The sequence below is a fragment of the Cupressus sempervirens genome, chromosome 2 (assembly GCF_028749045.1).
Source record: "Cupressus sempervirens isolate cs-2001-9-10 chromosome 2, ASM2874904v1, whole genome shotgun sequence".
Classification (NCBI taxonomy): domain Eukaryota; kingdom Viridiplantae; phylum Streptophyta; class Pinopsida; order Cupressales; family Cupressaceae; genus Cupressus; species Cupressus sempervirens.
In genome coordinates this window covers 567315369-567334675 of record NC_143119.1, presented here as the reverse complement: position 1 = coordinate 567334675, position 19307 = coordinate 567315369, and positions in this window count along the sequence as shown.

Sequence of the window (19307 nt, the reverse complement as noted above, 5' to 3'; positions counted from 1 at the left end):
CCATTGTAGCCGCGATAGGCTCGCAAAAAATTTTGCTAGAGCGCCAAGTACCCACCTCATGGCTATAGACAAGGGCTTGCCATTAGATCAACTTCGAAATCACAGAACGGACGCGGTGTAGAATGGCAACCGCTGCCAAGTCTCTTCCGTAATTGCGTCGGTCGAGTGATCGAAGAAGGTGATCTAAGAGAGGGTCCAAGCGTGTAGGCATTCATTGGGGGATTCGCGCTGATGGCAAAAATTTGTGCAATACCCGAGCAACACCGGACGGAGGTGCAAGACGAGGGCTCCCGTTTTAGATCGAGTTTTAAAATTACCAAGTAGACGCGGTGAGGGGCTGGCAACCGCTGCCAAACCTTTTTCTGAAATTGCGCCAGCTGAGTGACAAGAATACATGATCTAAAGGAGAGTCCAGGAAAATAGCACCCTCGAGGGTGGGCTTCATGCCCCTCTAATTGATTCAACGTCGGCGTCCACCGTTTCAAAATCTGACATTTCCATCCGCCCTGACAGCGGCGTTGAATCAATGAGGGGGGCACAGGAGTGGCTCGCGGCAACCACCTCTCCCCTTGTAGCCGCGATAGGCACGCAAAAAATTTTGCTAGAGCGCCAAACACCCACCTCATGCCTAGAGACAAGGGCTCGCCATTAGATCAACTTTGAAATCGCTTAACAGACGCGCTGTAGAATGGCAACCGCTGCCAAGTCTCTTCCGTAGTTGCGTCGGTCGAGTGATCGAAGAAGGTGATCTAAGAGAGGGTCCAAGCATAGGCATTCGTTGGGGGATTCGCGCCAATGGCATAAATTTATGCAATACCCGAGCAACACTGGACGGAGGTGCTAGACGAGGGCTCCCATTTTAGATCGAGTTTTAAAATCACCGAGTAGACGCGGTGAGGGCTGGCAACCGCTGCCAAACCTTTTTCTGAAATTGCGCCAGCTGAGTGACAAGAAAACATGATCTAAAGGAGAGTCCAGGAATAGCACCCTCGAGGGTGGGCTTCATGCCCCTCTAATTGATTCAACGTCGCCGTCCACCGTTTCAAAATCCGACATATCCATCCGCCCTGACAGCGGCGTTGAATCAATGAGGGGGGCACGGAAGAGGCTCGCGGCAACCACCTCTCCCGTTGTAGCCGCGATAGGCACGCAAAATATTTTGCTAGAGTGCCAAGCACCCACCTCATGCCTAGAGACAAGGGCTCGCCATTAGATCAACTTCGAAATCGCTGAACAGACGCGCTGTAGAGTGGCAACCGCTGCCAAGTCTCTTCCGTAGTTGCGTCGGTCGAGTGATCGAAGAACGTGATCTAAGAGAGGGTCCAAGCGTAGGCATTCGTTGGGGGATTCGCGCCGATGGCATAAATTTATGCAATACCCAAGCAACACCGGACGGAGGTGCTAGACGAGGGCTCCCATTTTAGATCGAGTTTTAAAATCACCGAGTAGACGCGGTGAGGGCTGGCAACCGCTGCCAAACCTTTTTCCGAAATTGCGCCAGCTGAGTGACAAGAAAACATGATCTAAAGGAGAGTCCAGGAATAGCACCCTCGAGGGTGGGCTTCATGCCCCTCTAATTGATTCAACGTCGCCGTCCACCGTTTCAAAATCTGACATATCCATTCGCCCTGACAGCGGCGTTGAATCAATGAGGGGGGCACGGGAGAGGCTCGCGGCAACCACCTCTCCCCTTGTAGCCGCGATAGGCATGCAAAAAAATTTTGCTAGAGCGCCAACCACCCACCTCATGCCTAGAGACAAGGGCTCGCCATTAGATCAACTTCGAAATCGCTGAACAGACGCGCTGTAGAATGGCAACCACTGCCAAGTCTCTTCCGTAGTTGCGTCGGTCGAGTGATCGAAGAAGGTGATCTAAGAGAGGGTCCAAGCGTAGGCATTCATTGGGGGATTCGCGCCGATGGCATAATTTTATGCAATACCTGAGCAACACCGGATGGAGGTGCTAGACGAGGGCTCCCGTTTTAGATCGAGTTTTAAAATCACCAAGTAGACGCGGTGAGGGATGGCAACCGCTGCGAAACCTTTTTCGGAAATTGTGCCAGCTGAGTGAGAAGAAAACATGATCTAAAGGAGAGTCGAGGAATAGCACATCCGGGGTGGGCTTCATGCCCCTCTAATTGATTCAACGTCGGCGTCCACCGTTTCAAAATCCGACATATCCATCCGCCTTGACACCGGCGTTGAATCAATGAGGGGGGCACGGGAGAGGCTCGCGGCAACCACCTCTCCTATATAAGCTATTAGTGCGAGGCTCGCTCTGCATTAGAAATTAGCGAACACACCGACATCCGCCTTAAAAATCCAAATCCTTTAAAATTCCTACCAAACAGCCATTCACGACCCAATTTTTTATGGGGTCGGCAGAGGAGCAAAAGATTGTCATCGGTTAGGAGATGTGAGTTCATGGAGCCGAGGGACTGAAATGGTCATCGAGCTCATCCGATCAACTGGATGAATTTCACCTTGAAGGGGCCCAATCCAAAAGTTCCGGAGGTCATCTCCTGGAACTCTCGAGAACAAGGCCCATCTTACATGCAAACTCTGCTACTGCGCAAACATAGGTTGCAATTAAAGAGAAATTGCGAGGCCGTCACAATGGCCCGAGGCCAATGGCTCCGACTAAGTCAATTTTCTCTTGCAATCACCATGCCGCCATTCACAGAGAGATATCCCCATTCACCTATGACGCGACACACAATCCAATGTATAGATGCGAGCTCGCCCTTGAAAGAAAGACCACTTTCCAAGACATCCCCCGATGACACATTGGAACGTCAACCGCTGTCGAACCATTCCCAATGTTGTGCCGATCGAGTTGGCACAGAGGCGACCTTAGGGAGCTCCCGCGTAGCAATCGGGATGTGCTTTCGTGCCCATCTCTCACAAAAACCAATGTTAGTTGTGGACATATTTGGAATCCAAGGGCTCACATCCATTGATATCGTCGGCACTGGGTCTATATATTCAAAGGCCACGGAGAGGTTCCGATAAGAGAAGCTCCCCTGCTCGCTCGCACAAACATCCCAAATTCTAGACACAAGCTCCCGCCCTTAGCATCGCTCTCTAGATCACCGCAATGACACATTGGAACGACAACCGCTGTCGAACAACTCCCAAAATTGTGGCAATGGAGTGAGAAAGAAGAGCATCTTTGGGGAGGCGCGCATAGCAAACGGGCTGTGCTGCTGCTTCATTCCGCTCTTATATAGATCCGAAATTTTTGATTTCGTTTGGAATCCGAGGCTGCATTCGTCCTTGCTCAAACAAGCAATGGCTCTTCTAATCGAATGGCCACGGGGAGCTTCCGATAACAAAGGCTCCCTTGTCACTCGTGATGCGCAGGCCAACTGCTAGACGACGGGTCGCCCTTCAGATCGCTGCCCAGGCAACCACCACAATGGCACCATTGGAACGACAACCACTGCCGAACCATTCTGAAAATTTTGTGCCAAAGAAGTTGTTGCGTAGAGAACGACTCTGGGGAGAGAGCCCTCGCATAGCAAAATCGGGATGGCTTCACGGCCCTCCCAATAGAAACGATGCTGGTGCCAATATTCCAAAAATCCGAATAACGTTTCTTTCGCGAACACCAGCACTGATTTCTATTGGGGAGGGTCGCCGAGAACTTTTGTTATCAAAGCTCCCATTGTAGCCGCGATAGGCACACAAAAAATTGCTAGAGCCCCAAGCACCCACCTCATGGCTAGACAAGGGCTCGCCATTAGTAGATCAACTTCGAAATCGCTGAACAGACGCGCTGTGGAATGGCAACCGCTGCCAAGCCTCTTCCGTAATTGCGTCGATCGAGTGATCGAAGAAGGTGATCTAAGACAGAGTCCAAGGCTAGGGATTCGTTGGGGGATTCGCGCCGATAGCAACAAATTATGCAATACCCGAGCAACACCGGATGGAGGTGCTAGACGAGGGCTCCCGTTTTAGATCGAGTTTTAAAATCACCAAGTAGACGCGGTGAGGGCTGGCAACCGCTGCCAAACCTTTTTCCGAAATTGCGCCAGCTGAGTGACAAGAAAACATGATCTAAAGGAGAGTCCAGGAATAGCACCCTCGAGGGTGGGCTTCATGCCCCTCTAATTGATTCAACGTCGCCGTCCACCGTTTCAAAATCCGACATATCCATCCGCCCTGACAGCGGCGTTGAATCAATGAGGGGGGCACAGGAGAGGCTCGCGGCAACCACCTCTCCCATTGTAGCCGCGATAGGCACGCAAAAAATTTTGCTAGAGCACCAAGCACCCACCTCATGCCTAGAGACAAGGGCTCGCCATTAGATCAACTTCGAAATCGCTGAACAAACGCGCTGTAGAATGGCAACCGCTGCCAAGTCTCTTCCGTAGTTGCGTCGGTCGAGTGATCGAAGAAGGTGATCTAAGAGAGGGTCCAAGCGTAGGCATTCGTTGGGGGATTCGCGCCGATGGCATAAATTTATGCAATACCCGAGCAACACCGGACGGAGGTGCTAGACGAGGGCTCCCGTTTTAGATCGAGTTTTAAAATCACCGAGTAGACGCGGTGAGGGCTGGCAACCGCTGCCAAACCTTTTTCCGAAATTGCGCCAGCTGAGTGACAAGAAAACATGATCTAAACGAGAGTCCAAGAATAGCACCCTCGAGGGTGGGCTTCATGCCCCTCTAATTGATTCAACGTCGGCGTCCACCATTTCAAAATCTGACATATCCATCCGCCCTGACAGCGGCGTTGAATCAATGAGGGGGGCACGGGAGAGGCTCGCGGCAACCACCTCTCCCATTGTAGCCGCGATAGGCATGCAAAAAATTTTGCTAGAGCGCCAAGCACCCACCTCATGGCTAGAGACAAGGGCTCGCCAATAGATCAACTTCGAAACCGCTGAACAGACGCGCTGTAGAATGGCAACCGCTACCAAGTCTCTTCCATAGTTGCATCGGTCGAGTGATTGAAGAAGGTGATCTAAGAGAGGGTCCAAGCATAGGCATTCGTCGGGGGATTCGCGCCGATGGCATAAATTTATGCAATACCCGAGCAACACCGGACGGAGGTGCTAGACGAGGGCTCCCGTTTTAGATCGAGTTTTAAAATCACCGAGTAGACGCGGTGAGGGCTGGCAACCGCTGCCAAACCTTTTTCCGAAATTGCGCCAGCTGAGTAACAAGAAAACATGATCTAAAGGAGAGTCCAGGAATAGCACCCTCGAGGGTGGGCTTCATGCCCCTCTAATTGATTCAACGTCGCCGTCCACCGTTATAAAATCTGACATATCCATCCGGCATGACAGCGGCGTTGAATCAATGAGGGGGGCACGGGAGAGGCTCGCGGCAACCACCTCTCCCCTTGTAGCCGCGATAGGCACGCAAAAAAATTTTGGTAGAGCGCCAACCACCCACCTCATGCCTAGAGACAAGGGCTCGCCATTAGATCAACTTCGAAATCGCTGAACAGACGCGCTGTAGAATGGCAACCGCTGCCAAGTCTCTTCCGTAGTTGCGTCGGTCGAGTGATCGAAGAAGGTGATCTAAGAGAGGGTCCAAGCGTGTAGGCATTCGTTGGGGGATTCACGCCGATGGCATAAATTTATGCAATACCCGAGCAACACCGGACGGAGGTGCTAGACGAGGTCTCCCGTTTTAGATCGAGTTTTAAAATCACCAAGTAGACGCGGTGAGGGCTGGCAACCGCTGCCAAACCATTTTCCGAAATTGCGCCAGCTGAGTGACAAGAAAACATGATCTAAAGGAGAGCCCAGGAATAGCACCCTCGAGGGTGGGCTTCATGCCCCTCTAATTGATTCAACATCGGCGTCCACCATTTCAAAATCCGACATATCCATCCGCCTTGACAGCGGCGTTGAATCAATGAGGGGGGCACGGGAGAGGCTCGCGGCAACCACCTCTCCCGTTGTAGCCGCGATAGGCATGCAAAAAATTTTGCTAGAGCGCCAAGCACCCACCTCATGGCTAGAGACAAGGGCTCGCCATTAGATCAACTTCGAAATCGCTGAACAGACGCGCTGTAGAATGGCAACCGCTGCCAAGTCTCTTCCGTAGTTGCGTCGGTCGAGTGATCGAAGAAGGTGATCTAAGAGAGGGTCCAAGCGTAGGCATTCGTTGGGGGATTCGCGCCGATGGCATAAATTTATGCAATACCCGAGCAACACCGGACGGAGGTGCTAGACGAGGGCTCCCGTTTTAGATCGAGTTTTAAAATCACCAAGTAGACACGGTGAGGGCTGGCAACCGCTGGCCAAACCTTTTTCCGAAATTGCGCCAGCTGAGTGACAAGAAAACATGATCTAAAGGAGAGTCCAGGAATAGCACCCTCGAGGGTGGGCTTCATGCCCCTCTAATTGATTCAACGTCGGCGTCCACCATTTCAAAATCCGACATATCCATCCGCCCTGACAGCGGCGTTGAATCAATGAGGGGGGCACGGGAGAGGCTCGCGGCAACCACCTCTCCCCTTGTAGCCGCGATAGGCACGCAAAAAATTTTGCTAGAGCGCCAACCACCCACCTCATGGCTAGAGACAAGGGCTCGCCATTAGATCAACTTCGAAATCGCTGAACAGACGCGCTGTAGAATGGCAACTGCTGCCAAGTCTCTTCCGTAGTTGCGTCGGTCGAGTGATCGAAGAAGGTGATCTAAGAGAGGGTCCAAGCATAGGCATTCGTTGGGGGATTCACGCCGTTGGCATAATTTTGCGCAATACCCGAGCAACACCGGACAGAGGTGCTAGGCGAGGGCTCCCGTTTTAGATCGAGTTTTAAAATCACCAAGTAGACGCGGTGAGGGATGGCAACCGCTGCCAAACCTTTTTCCGAAATTGCGCCAGCTGAGTGAGAAGAAAACATGATCTAAAAGGAGAGTCAAGGAATAGCACATCCAGGGTGGGCTTCATGCCCCTCTAATTGATTCAACGTCGGCGTCCACCATTTCAAAATCCGACATATCCATCCGCCTTGACACCGGCATTGAATCAATGAGAGGGGCACGGGAGAGGCTCGCGGCAACCACCTCTCCTATATAAGCTATTAGTGCGAGGCTCGCTCTGCATTAGACATTAGCGAACACACCGACATCCGCCTTAAAAATCCAAATCCTTTAAAATTCCTACCAAACAGCCATTCACGACCCAATTTTTTATGAGGTCGGCAGAGGAGCAAAAGATTGTCATCGGTTAGGAGATGTGAGTTCATGGAGCCGAGGGACTGAAATGGTCATCGAGCTCATCCGATCAACTGGATGAATTTCACCTTGAAGGGGCCCAATCCAAAAGTTCCGGAGGTCATCTCCTAGAACTCTCGAGAACAAGGCCCATCTTACATGCAAACTCTGCTACTGCGCAAACATAGGTTGCAATTAAAGAGAAATTGCGAGGCCGTCACAATGGCCCGAGGCCAATGGCTCCGACTAAGTCAATTTTCTCTTGCAATCACCATGCCGCCGTTCACAGAGAGATCTCCCCATCCACTTGTGACGCGACGCACAGTCCAAGTGCTAGACGCGAGCTCGCCCTTGAAAGAAAGACCACTTTCCAAGACATCCCCCAAGACATCCCCCATTCACTTGTGACGCGACGCACAACCCAAGTGCTAGACGCGAGCTCGCCCTTGAAAGAAAGGCCACTTTCCAAGACATCCCCCGATGACACATTGGAACGACAACCGCTGTCGAACCATTCCCAATGTTGTGCCGATCGAGTTGGCACAGAGGCGACCTTAGGGAGCTCCCGCGTAGCAATCGGGATGTGCTTTCATACCCATCTCTCACAAAAACCAATCTTAGCTGTGAACAGATTTCGCCGCAATGACACCATTGGAACGACGACCGCTGTCGAACAACTCCCAAATTTGTGCCCCGATGGAGTGAGAAAGAATAGCAACTTTGGGGAGCCGCGCATCACAAACGGACTGGCTGCTGCTTCATTCCGCTCCTATATATAGATCCGATGTCGTTGATTTCGTTCGGAATCCGAGGCTGCATTCGTCCTTGCTCACACAAGCAATGGCTCTTCTCATCGAATGGCCACGGGGAGCTTCCGATCACAAAGGCTCCCTTGTCACTCGTGACGCGCAGCCCAACTGCTTTCCGAAATTGCGCCAGCTTGAGTGACAAGAAAACATGATCTAAAGGAGAGTCGAGGAATAGCACCTCGAGGGTGGGCTTCATGCCCCTCCAATTGATTCAACGTCGGCGTCCACCGTTTCAAAATCCGACATTTCCATCCGCCTCGACACTGCCGTTGAATCAATGAGAGGGGCACGGGAGAGGTTCGCGGCAACAACCTCTCCTATATAAGCTATTAGTGCGAGGCTCGCTCTGCATTAGAAATTAGCGAACACGCCGACATCTGCCATAAAAATCCAAATCATTGAAAATTCTGACCAAACAGCCATCCACGACCCAATTTATTATGAGGTCGTCTAAGGAGCAAAAGATTGTCGTCGGTTAGGAGATGTGAATTCATGGAGCCAAGGGACTGAAATGGTCATCGAGCTCATCCGATCAACTGGATGAATTTCACCTTGAAGGGGCCCAATCCAAAAGTTCCGGAGGTCATCTCCTGGAACTCTCAAGAACAAGGACCATCTTACTTGCAAACTCTGCTACTGCGCAAACATAGGTTGCAATTAAAGAGAAATTGCCAGGCCATCACAGTGGCCCGAGGCCAATGCTCCGACTAAGTCAATTTTCTCTTGCAATCACCATGCCGCCGTTCACAGAGAGATCTCCCCATTCACTTGCGACGCGACGCACAATCCAAGTGATAGACGCGAGCTCGCCCTTGAAAGGCCAGGCCACTTTCCAAGACATCCCCCGATGACACATTGGAACGACAACCGCTGTCGAACCATTCCCAATGTTGTGCCGATCGAGTTGGCACAGAGGCGACCTTAGGGAGCTCCCGCGTAGCAATCGGGATGTGCTTTCGTACCCATCTCTCACAAAAACCAATCTTAGCTGTGAACAAATTTAGAATCCAAGGCTCGTATCCATCGATATCGTCGGCACTGGGTCTATATATTCAAAGGCCACGGAGAGGTTCTGATAAGAGAAGCTCCCCTGCTCGCTCGCACAAACATCCCAAATGCTAGACACAAGCTTCCGCCCTTAGCATCGCTCTCCGGATCGCTGCAATGACACATTGGAATGACAACCACTGTCGAACAACTCCCGAATTTGTGCTGATGGAGTGAGAAAGACGAGCAACTTTTGGGAGCCGCACATGGCAAACGGGCTGCTGCTTCATTTCGCTCTTATATATAGATCCGATGTCGTTGATTTCGTTTGGAATCCGAGGCTGCATTCGTCCTTGCTCACACAAGAAATGGCTCTTCTCATCGAATGGTCACGGGGAGCTTCCGATTACAAAGGCTCCCTTGTCACCCGTGATGCGCAGCCCAACTGCTAGACGACGGCTCGCCCTTCAGATCGCTGCCCAGGCAACCACCACAACGGCACCATTGGAACGACAACCGCTGCCGAACCATTCCGAAATTTTTTTGCCAAAGAAGTTGTTGCAAAGAGAACGACTCTGGGGAGAGAGCCCTCGCATAGTAAAATTGGGATGGCTTCACAGCAGCTGGATGGGATTTGAATTCATGGAGCCAAGGGAGTGAAATGGTCATCGAGCTCATCCGATCAACTGGATGAATTTCACCTTGAAGGGGCCCAATCCGAAAGTTCCGGAGGTCATCTCCTGGAACTGTCAAGAACAAAGGCCAATCTTACATGCAAACTCTGCTACTGCGCAAACATAGGTTGCAATTATAGAGAAATTGCAAGGCCGTCACAATGGCCCGAGGCCAATGCTCCGACTACTAAGTCAATTTTCTCTTGCAATCACCATTCCGCCGTTCACAGAGAGATCTCCCCATTCACTTGTGACGACGCACAATCCAAGTACTAGACGCGATCTCGCCCTTGAAAGGCCGCGTTCCAAGACATCCCGATGACACATTGGAACGACAACCGCTGTCGAACCATTCCCAATGTTGTGCCGATCGAGTTGGCACAGAGGCGATCTTAGGGAGCTCCCGCGAATCGATCGGGAAGTGCTTTCATACCCATCTCTCACAAAAACCAATGTTAGCTGAACAATTTTAGAATCCAAGGCTCGTATCCATCGATATCGTCGGCACTGGGTCTATATTCAAAGGCCACGGAGAGGTTCCGATAAGAGAAGCTCCCCTGCTCTCTTGCACAAACATCCCCAAATGCTAGACGCAAGCTCCCGCCCTTAGCATCGCTCTCCAGATCACCGCAATGACACATTGGAACGACAACCGCTGTCGAACAACTCCCGAATTTGTGCCGATGGAGTGAGAAAGAAGAGCCAGATCGGGTTGGCCAGCATGGCTCGGCCACCATTTTTCGCCGAGAGCTTTCGATATTAAAGCTCCCATGTAGCAGCGATAAGTACACCACGACAAAATTGCTAGAGCGCCGAGCACCCATAGCAAATTGCCATTATACCAAGCAACGCCGGAGTGCTAGACAAGGGCTCACGTTTAGATCAAGTTTTAAAATCACCAAAAAGACACGCCATGGATCGGCAACCGCTGCCTCACCTTTTCCAAAATTGAGTCATCGGTAAACATGATCTAAAGGAGAGCCGAGGAAAAGCACTGAGATCGCTTCATGCCCCTTTCATTCATTCAACATCAGCATAAACCTTTTGAAAACCCAACAATCCGATCCGCCTAGACACCAATGTTGAATCAATGAAAGGGGCATGGGAGAGGCTCGCGGCAACAACCTCTCCTATATAAGCTATTAGTGCGAGGCTCGCTCTGCATTAGAAATCTGCGACAGCGCGGAAAAAATCCTTAAAAATCCAATTCAATGAAAAATGTGACCAAACAGCCATCCACGACACCATTTTTGGGGCTCGCCCAGATCGGCTCGGCCAGAATGGCTCGCCCAGATCGGCTCGGCCAACATGGCTCGGCCAGATCGGCTCGGCCAGCATGGTGACTTGCTGACTCGGTGAGAGTACTTCGAACTATCAAGAACAAAGGCCAATCTAACATGCAAACTCTGCTACTGCGCAAACATAGGTTGCAATTATAGAGAAATTGCAAGGCCGTCACAATGGCCTGAGGCCAACGCTCCGACTACTAAGTCAATTTTCTCTTGCAATCGCCATGCCACCGTTCACAGAGAGATCTCCCCATTCACTTGTGACGACGCACAATTCAAGTGCTAGACGCGAGCTCGCCCTTGAAAGGCCGCGTTCCAAGACATCTCGATGACACATTGGAATGACAACCGCTGTCGAACCATTCCCAACGTTGTGCCGATCGAGTTGGCACGGAGGCGATCTTAGGGAACTCCCGCGTATCGATCGGGAAGTGCTTTCGTACCCATCTCTCACAAAAACCAATGTTAGCTGAACAATTTTATAATCCAAGGCTCGTATCCATCGATATCGTCGGCACTGGGTCTATATTCAAAGGCCACGGAGAGGTTCCGATAAGAGAAGCTCCCCTGCTCGCTTGCACAAACATCCACAAATGCTAGACGCAAGCTCCCGCACTTAGCATCGCTCTCCAGATCACCGCAATGACACATTGGAACGACAACCGCTGTCGAACAACTCCCGAATTTGTGCCGATGGAGTGAGAAACGAGAGCCAGATCGGGTCGACGAAAATGGCTAAGCCAGATCGGGTCGGCCAGCATGGCTCGGCCACCATTTTTCACCGAGAGCTTTCGATATTAAAGCTCCCATGTAGCCGCGATAAGTACACCATGACAAATTGCTAGAGCTCCGAGCACCCATAGCAAATTGCCATTATACCAAGCAACGCCGGAGTGCTAGACAAGGGCTCACGTTTAGATCAAGTTTTAAAACCACCAAAAACACACGCCATGGATCGGCAACCGCTGCCTCACCTTTTCCAAAATTGAGTCATCGGAAAACATGATCTAAAGGAGAGCCGAGGAAAAGCACTGAGATCGCTTCATGCCCCTTTAATTCATTCAACATCGGCATACACCATTTGAAAACCCAACAATCCGATCCGCCTAGACACCAATGTTGAATGAATGAAAGGGGCACGGGAGAGGCTCGCGGCAACAACCTCTCCTATATAAGCTATTAGTGCGAGGCTCGCTCTGCATTAGAAATCTGCGACAGCGCGGACAACTCCCTTAAAAATCCAATTCAATGAAAAATGTGACCAAACAGCCATCCACGACACCGTTTTTGGAGCTCGCCCAGATCGGCTCGGCCAGCATGGTGACTTGCTGACTCGGTGAGAGTACTTCGAACTGTCAAGAACAAAGGCCAATCTAACATGCAAACTCTACTACTGCGCAAACATAGGTTGCAATTATAGAGAAATTGCAAGGCCGTCACAATGGCCCGAGGCCAATGCTCCGACTACTAAGTCAATTTTCTCTTGCAATCGCCATGCCGCCGTTCACAGAGAGATCTCCCCATTCACTTGTGACGACGCACAATTCAAGTGCTAGACGCGAGCTCGCCCTTGAAAGGCCGCGTTCCAAGACATCCCGATGACACATTGGAACGACAACCGCTGTCGAACCATTCCCAATGTTGTGCCGATCGAGTTGGCACAGAGGCGATCTTAGGGAATTCCCACGTATCGATCGGGAAGTGCTTTCGTACCCATCTCTCACAAAAACCAATGTTAGCTGAACAATTTTATAATCCAAGGCTCGTATCCATCGATATCGTCGGCACTGGGTCTATATTCAAAGGCCACGGAGAGGTTCCGATAAAAGAAGCTCCCATGCTCGCTTGCACAAACATCCCCAAATGCTAGACGCAAGCTCCCGCACTTAGCATCGCTCTCCAGATCACCGCAATGACACATTGGAATGACAACCGCTGTCGAACAACTCCTGAATTTGTGCCGATGGAGTGAGAAACGAGAGCCAGATCGGGTCGACGAAAACGGCTAAGCCAGATCGGGTCGGCCAGCATGGCTCGGCCACCATTTTTCGCCGAGAGCTTTCGATATTAAAGCTCCCATGTAGCCGCGATAAGTACACCATGACAAATTGCTAGAGCGCCGAGCACCCATAGAAAATTGCCATTATACCAAGCAACGCCGGAGTGCTAGACAAGGGCTCACGTTTAGATCAAGTTTTAAAACCACCAAAAACACACGCCATGGACAAGGGCTCTCGCACTTAGCATCGCTCTCCAGATCACCGCAATGACACATTGGAACGACAGCCGCTGTCGAACAACTCCCAAATTTGTGCCGATGGAGTGAGAAATGAGAGCCAGATCGGGTTGGCCAGCATGGCTCGGCCACCATTTTTCGCCGAGAGCTTTCGATATTAAAGCTCCCATGTAGCCACGATAAGTACACCATGACAAATTGCTAGAGCGCCGAGCACCCATAGCAAATTGCCATTATACCAAGCAACACCGGAGTGCTAGACAAGGGCTCACGTTTAGATCAAGTTTTAAAACCACCAAAAACACACGCCATGGACAAGGGCTCCCGCACTTAGCATCGCTCTCCAGATCACCGCAATGACACATTGGAACGACAACCACTGTCGAACAACTCCCGAATTTGTGCCGATGGAGTGAGAAACGAGAGCCAGATCGGGTCGACGAAAATGGCTAAGCCAGATCGGGTCGGCCAGCATGGCTCGGCCACCATTTTTCGCCGAGACCTTTCGATATTAAAGCTCCCATGTAGCCGCGATAAGTACACCATGACAAATTGCTAGAGCGCCGAGCACCCATAGAAAATTGCCATTATACCAAGCAATGCCGGAGTGCTAGACAAGGGCTCACGTTTAGATCAAGTTTTAAAACCACCAAAAACACACGCCATGGATCGGCAACCGCTGCCTCACCTTTTCCAAAATTGAGTCATCGAAAAACATGATCTAAAGGAGAGCCGAGGAAAAGCACTGAGATCGCTTCATGCCCCTTTCATTCATTCAACATCGGCATACACCGTTTGAAAACCCAACAATCCGATCCGCCTAGACACCAATGTTGAATGAATGAAAGGGGCACGGGAGAGGCTCGCGGCAACAACCTCTCCTATATAAGCTATTAGTGCGAGGCTCGCTCTGCATTAGAAATCTGCGACAGCGCGGACAACTCCCTTAAAAATCCAATTCAATGAAAAATGTGACCAAACAGCCATCCACGACACCGTTTTTGGAGCTCGCCCAGATCGGCTCGGCCAGAATGGCTCGCCCAGATCGGCTCGGCCAGCATGGCTCGCCCAGATCTGCTCGGCCAGCTTGGCTCGGCCAGCATGGCTCGCCCAGATCGGCTCGGCCAGATCGGGTCGGCCAGCATGGTGACTTGGTGACTCGATGAGAGTACTTGGAACCGTCAAGAACAAAGGCCAATCTTACATGCAAACTCTGCTACTGCGCAAACATAGGTTGCAATTATAGAGAAATTGCAAGGCCGTCACAATGGACCGAGGCCAATGCTCCGACTACTAAGTCAATTTTCTCTTGCAATTGCCATGCCACCGTTCACAAAGAGATCTCCCCATTCACTTGTGATGACGCACAATCCAAGTGCTAGACGCGAGCTCGCCCTTGAAAGGCCGCGTTCCAAGACATCCCGGTGACACATTGGAACTACAACCACTGTCGAACCATTCCCAATGTTGTGCCGATCGAGTTGGCATAGAGGCGACCAAACAGCCATCCACGACACCATTTTTGGAGCTCGGCCAGATCGGCTCGGCCAGAACGGCTAGCCCAGATCGGCTCGGCCAGCATGGCTCGGCCAGAACGGCTCGGCCAGCATGGCTCGGCAAGAACGGCTCGCCCAGATCGGCTCGGCCAGAACGGCTCGCCCAGATCGGCTCGGCCATCATGGCTCGGCCAGAACGGCTCAGCCAGCATGGCTCGGCCAGAACGGGTCGCAAAGATCGGCTCGCCCAGAACGGGTCGCCCAGATCGGCTCGGCCAGAATGGCTCGCCCAGATCGGCTCGGCCAGCATGGCTTGCCCAGAACGGCTTGGCCAGATCGGGTCAGCCAGAATGGCTCGCCCAGATTGGCTCGGCCAGCATGGCTCTGCCAGAACGGCTCGGACAGATCGGGACGGTGACTTGATGAACGCACTTAGAGAGTCGGCTTGGCGGGGTGACTTGATGAAAGGACTTAAAGAGTCAACTTGGCGGGGTGACTCGATGAACGAACTTAGAGGGTCGACTTTGCGGGGTGACTCGATGAACGGACCTAAAGAGTTGACTTGGTGAGAGTGCTCGGTGGGGTGACCTGATGAACAGACTTAGAGAGTCGACTTGGTGAGAGTCCTTGGTGGGCCGACCTGGTTGGGTGACTTCGTGAACTGACTTAAAGAGTCGACTTGGTGGGAGTACTTGGTGGGGTTTGACTTGATGAACTGACTTCAAGGGTTGACTTGGCGAGGTGACTTGATGAACGGTCCTAAAGAGTTGACTTGGTGAGAGTACTTGGTGTGGTGACTTGATGAAAAGACTTAAAGAGTCGAATTGGTGAGAGTACTTGGTGGGGTGACTTGATGAACGCACTTGAAGGGTCGACCTGGTGGGGTGACTTTATGAACGGACCTAAAGAGTTGACGTGGTGAGAGTGCTTGGTGGGGTGACTTGATGAACATAGTTAAAGAGTCGACTTGGTGAGAGTAGTTGGTCGGGTGACTTGATGAACGCACTCGAAGAATCGACTTGGTTAGAGTACTTGGTGGGGTGACTTGATGAACGGACTTAAAGATTCGACTTGGTGGGCCGACCTGGCGGGGTGACTTGATGAACGGACTTAGAGAGTCGACTTAGTGAGAGTACTTGGTGACTTGGTGGGCCGACCTGTCCGGGTGACTTGATGAACAAACTTAAAGAGTCAACTTGGCGAGAGTACTCGGTGGGCTGACCTGGTCACGTGACTTGATGAACGGACTTAAAGATTCGACTTGGTGGGCCGACCTGGCGGGGTGACTTGATGAACGGACTTAGAGAGTCGACTTGGTGGGTCGAGCTAGCGGGGTGACTTGGTGAGAGTACTTGGTGGGCTGACCTGGCAGGGTGACTTGATGAACGAACTTAGAGAGTCGACTTTGTGAGAGTACTTGGTGGGTCGAACTGGCGAGGTGACTTGATGAACGAACTTAAAGAGTCGACCTGGTGACAGAACTTGGTGGGCCGAGCTGGCGGGGTGAATTGATGAACGAACCTAAAGAGTCGACTTTGTGAGAGTACGTGGTGGGCCGACCTGGCGGGGTGAGTTGATGACCGAACTTAAAGGGTCGACTTGGTGAGAGTACTTGGTGGGCCGACCTGGCGGGGCGACTTGATGAACGAACTTAAAGAGTCGACTTGGTGAGAGTACTCGGTGGGGTGACCTGATGAACAAACCTTAAGAGTCAACCTGGTGAGAGTACTTGGTGGGCCGACCTGGCGGGGTGACTTGGTGAGCAAACTTAAAGAGTCGACTTGGTGAGAGTAGTTGGTGGGCTGACCTGGCGGGGTGACTTGATGAACGAACTTAAAGAGTCGACCTGGTGGGCTGACTTGGCAGAGTGACTTCATGAACGAACTTAAAGAGTCCACTTGGTGGACCGACCTGGCAGGGTGACTTGATGAACGAACTTAAAGAGTCGACTCGGTGAGAGTAATTTGTGGGCTGACCTGGCGGGGTGACTTGATGAATGAACTTATAGAGTCGACTTGGTGGGGTGACTTGATGAACCCACTTGAAGGGTCGACATGGTGGGGTGACTCTATGAACGGACCTAAAGAGTTGACTTGGTGAGAGTACTTGGTGGGGTGACTCGACGAAAGGACTTAAAGAGTCGACTTGGTGAGAGTACTTGGTGGCTCGACTTTATGAGCAGACTTAAAGAGTCCACTTGGTGAGAGTGGGCCTAACGGGGCGAGTTGGTGGGGCGACTTGGCGAGCGGTATTAGAGAGCCAACGTGGTGAGGCGACTCGGCGAGTTGGTTCGTTGAGATGACATGGTGAGCTGACTTGGCGAGTCGACCTGGCGAGCGAACTTAAAGAGTCGACTTGGCAACGTACTCGAGTCGACTTGGTGAGGCGACCTGGCGAGCGGGCTCAAAGAGTCAACATGGTGAGGTGACTCATGGTGAGGAGCTATCCTTGAGGCGACTTGGTGGGCCTACTTGATTAGTCGACTTGGTGAGCCGACCTGACGAGCTGACACGGTGAGCGGGCTTAAAGAGGCGATGACTTGGTGGGGTAACTCGGCAAGCCAACTTATCGAGGCGAGATGGTGAGTCGACTTGGTGAGCTGACTTGGTGAGCGCACTTAAAGAGTCAACTTTGTGAGGTGACTCAGCGAGTTAGCCCGCTGATGCGACTTGGGCGGGCCGACCTGGCGAACGAACTTAAAGAGGCAACTTGGGTGGGCTGACCTGGTGAGCAAACTTAAAGAGTTGACTTGGCAACGTACTTGAACAACCGACTTGGTGAGCTGACATGGTGAGTGGGCTTAGAGAAGCAACTCGGTGGGGCGACTTGATGAACGGACTTAAAGGGTCGACTTGGCGGGGTGACTCGATGAACGGACCTAAAGAGTTGACTTGGTGAGAGTACTTGGCAGGGTGAACTGATGAACGGACTTAAAGAGTCGACTTGGTGGGAGTACTTGGTGGGCCGACTTGATGAACGGACTTATAGAGTCGACTTGGTGAGAGTAGTTGTTCTGGTGACTTGATGAACGCACTTAGAGAGTCGGCTTGGCGGGGTGACTTGATGAAAGGACTTAAAGAGTCGACTTGGCGGGGTGACTCGATGAACGAACTTAGAGGGTCGACTTTGCGGGGTGACTCGATGAACGGACCTAAAGAGTTGACTTGGTGAGAGTACTCGGTGGGGTGACCTGATGAACAGACTTAGAGAGTCGACTTGGTGAGAGTCCTTGGTGGGCCGACATGGTTAGATGACTTGGTGAGCCGACCTGGCTAGCAAAATTGGCAAGCAAACTTATAGAATCGACTTGCTGTCCCCAGCCAGGATCGCACGCCTGGGTCGACCCAACTTGGGTCACCCGACTAGGTCAACCCATCTCCGTCGCCCCAGCCTCGGGCGACCCGACTGGGTCGCCAGAGTGGCTCTACGAGGGGAAAAAAAAAAAACAAAACAAAAAAATCATGGGAGGCCTTGTACAGCAAAAAGCGCTAAATTTTGGGCATTACAAAAAAAAAAAAAAAACAAGTTACCCGCTTTTGGATCACGCACAAGTTTCAGTTCACGTATTGCCGAGCCGACTCGAGGCGTTACGCCTAGCTAGCCAGATTCGAGGTAGGGTAGCCGAAACAATCCGATTTGAGAATTTTCTTTATAAAAAGAGATCATGATAGGCCTCGTAAGGCAAAAAAGAATGAAATTTTGGGAGTTCAAAAAAAAACGTTACCCGGTTTTGGATCGCGCACAGGGCTCGCCTCACGTAGCATCGAGGTGCCCTGGGTGACATGATTCGAGCGAAAAGTCGACGGTGGCATGAGCCGTGCAAAAACATTGGAGGCCATTAAGGCTCGAGGCGCTTCGAGTCGAGGTTGCCGAGGCGGGTCGGGTTGAAAACTTTGGGCGTTAACCAAAAAGAAAAAGTTAACCGCTTTTGGATCATGTACACGGCTCGGGGCACTTAGAATCAAGTCGAGCACGGTGACATGAGTCGTGCAAAAAATTTGGAGATGACTCGAGTCGGGGCATCCGACTCTATTCGAGTTCAAAACTTTGGGACTTGACAAAAAAAAGAAAAAAGAAAAAGTTACCCGGTTTTGGATCACGTAAGTGACTCGGGCCACTCAGAATCAAGGCGAGTGCGATTACATGAGTCGAGCGAAAAAAAAAAATGGAGGCGGTTAAGGCTCGACGCGATTCGAGTCGGGGTTCGGGTAATTGGGGCGATTCGTGTCGGGGTTGCCGACACGGTTCGAGTTGAAAACTTTGGGCATTAACCCCCCCAAAAAAAAAAAGGTTGACCTCTTTTGGACCACGTACATGACTCGGGGCACTTAGAATCAAGTCGAGCACGGTGACATGGGTTGTGCAAAAAATTCGGAGGCGATTCGAGTCGGGGTAGCCAACTCGATTTGAGTTCAAAACTTTGGGCGTTAACCAAAAAAATAAGTTGACCGGTTTTGGATCACGTACATGAGTCGTCTGCCCTCGCGAAAATTACAAAACCCGGGGACCCGCCTGGAATTTGCAGTCGGAAGATTTTTCTGCCCTCACGAAAATTTACAAACCCCACCCGCTCGAAATTTGGACTTGGAAGTTTTTTCCGCCCTCGCAGAATTTACAAACCCCACCCGCTCGGAATTT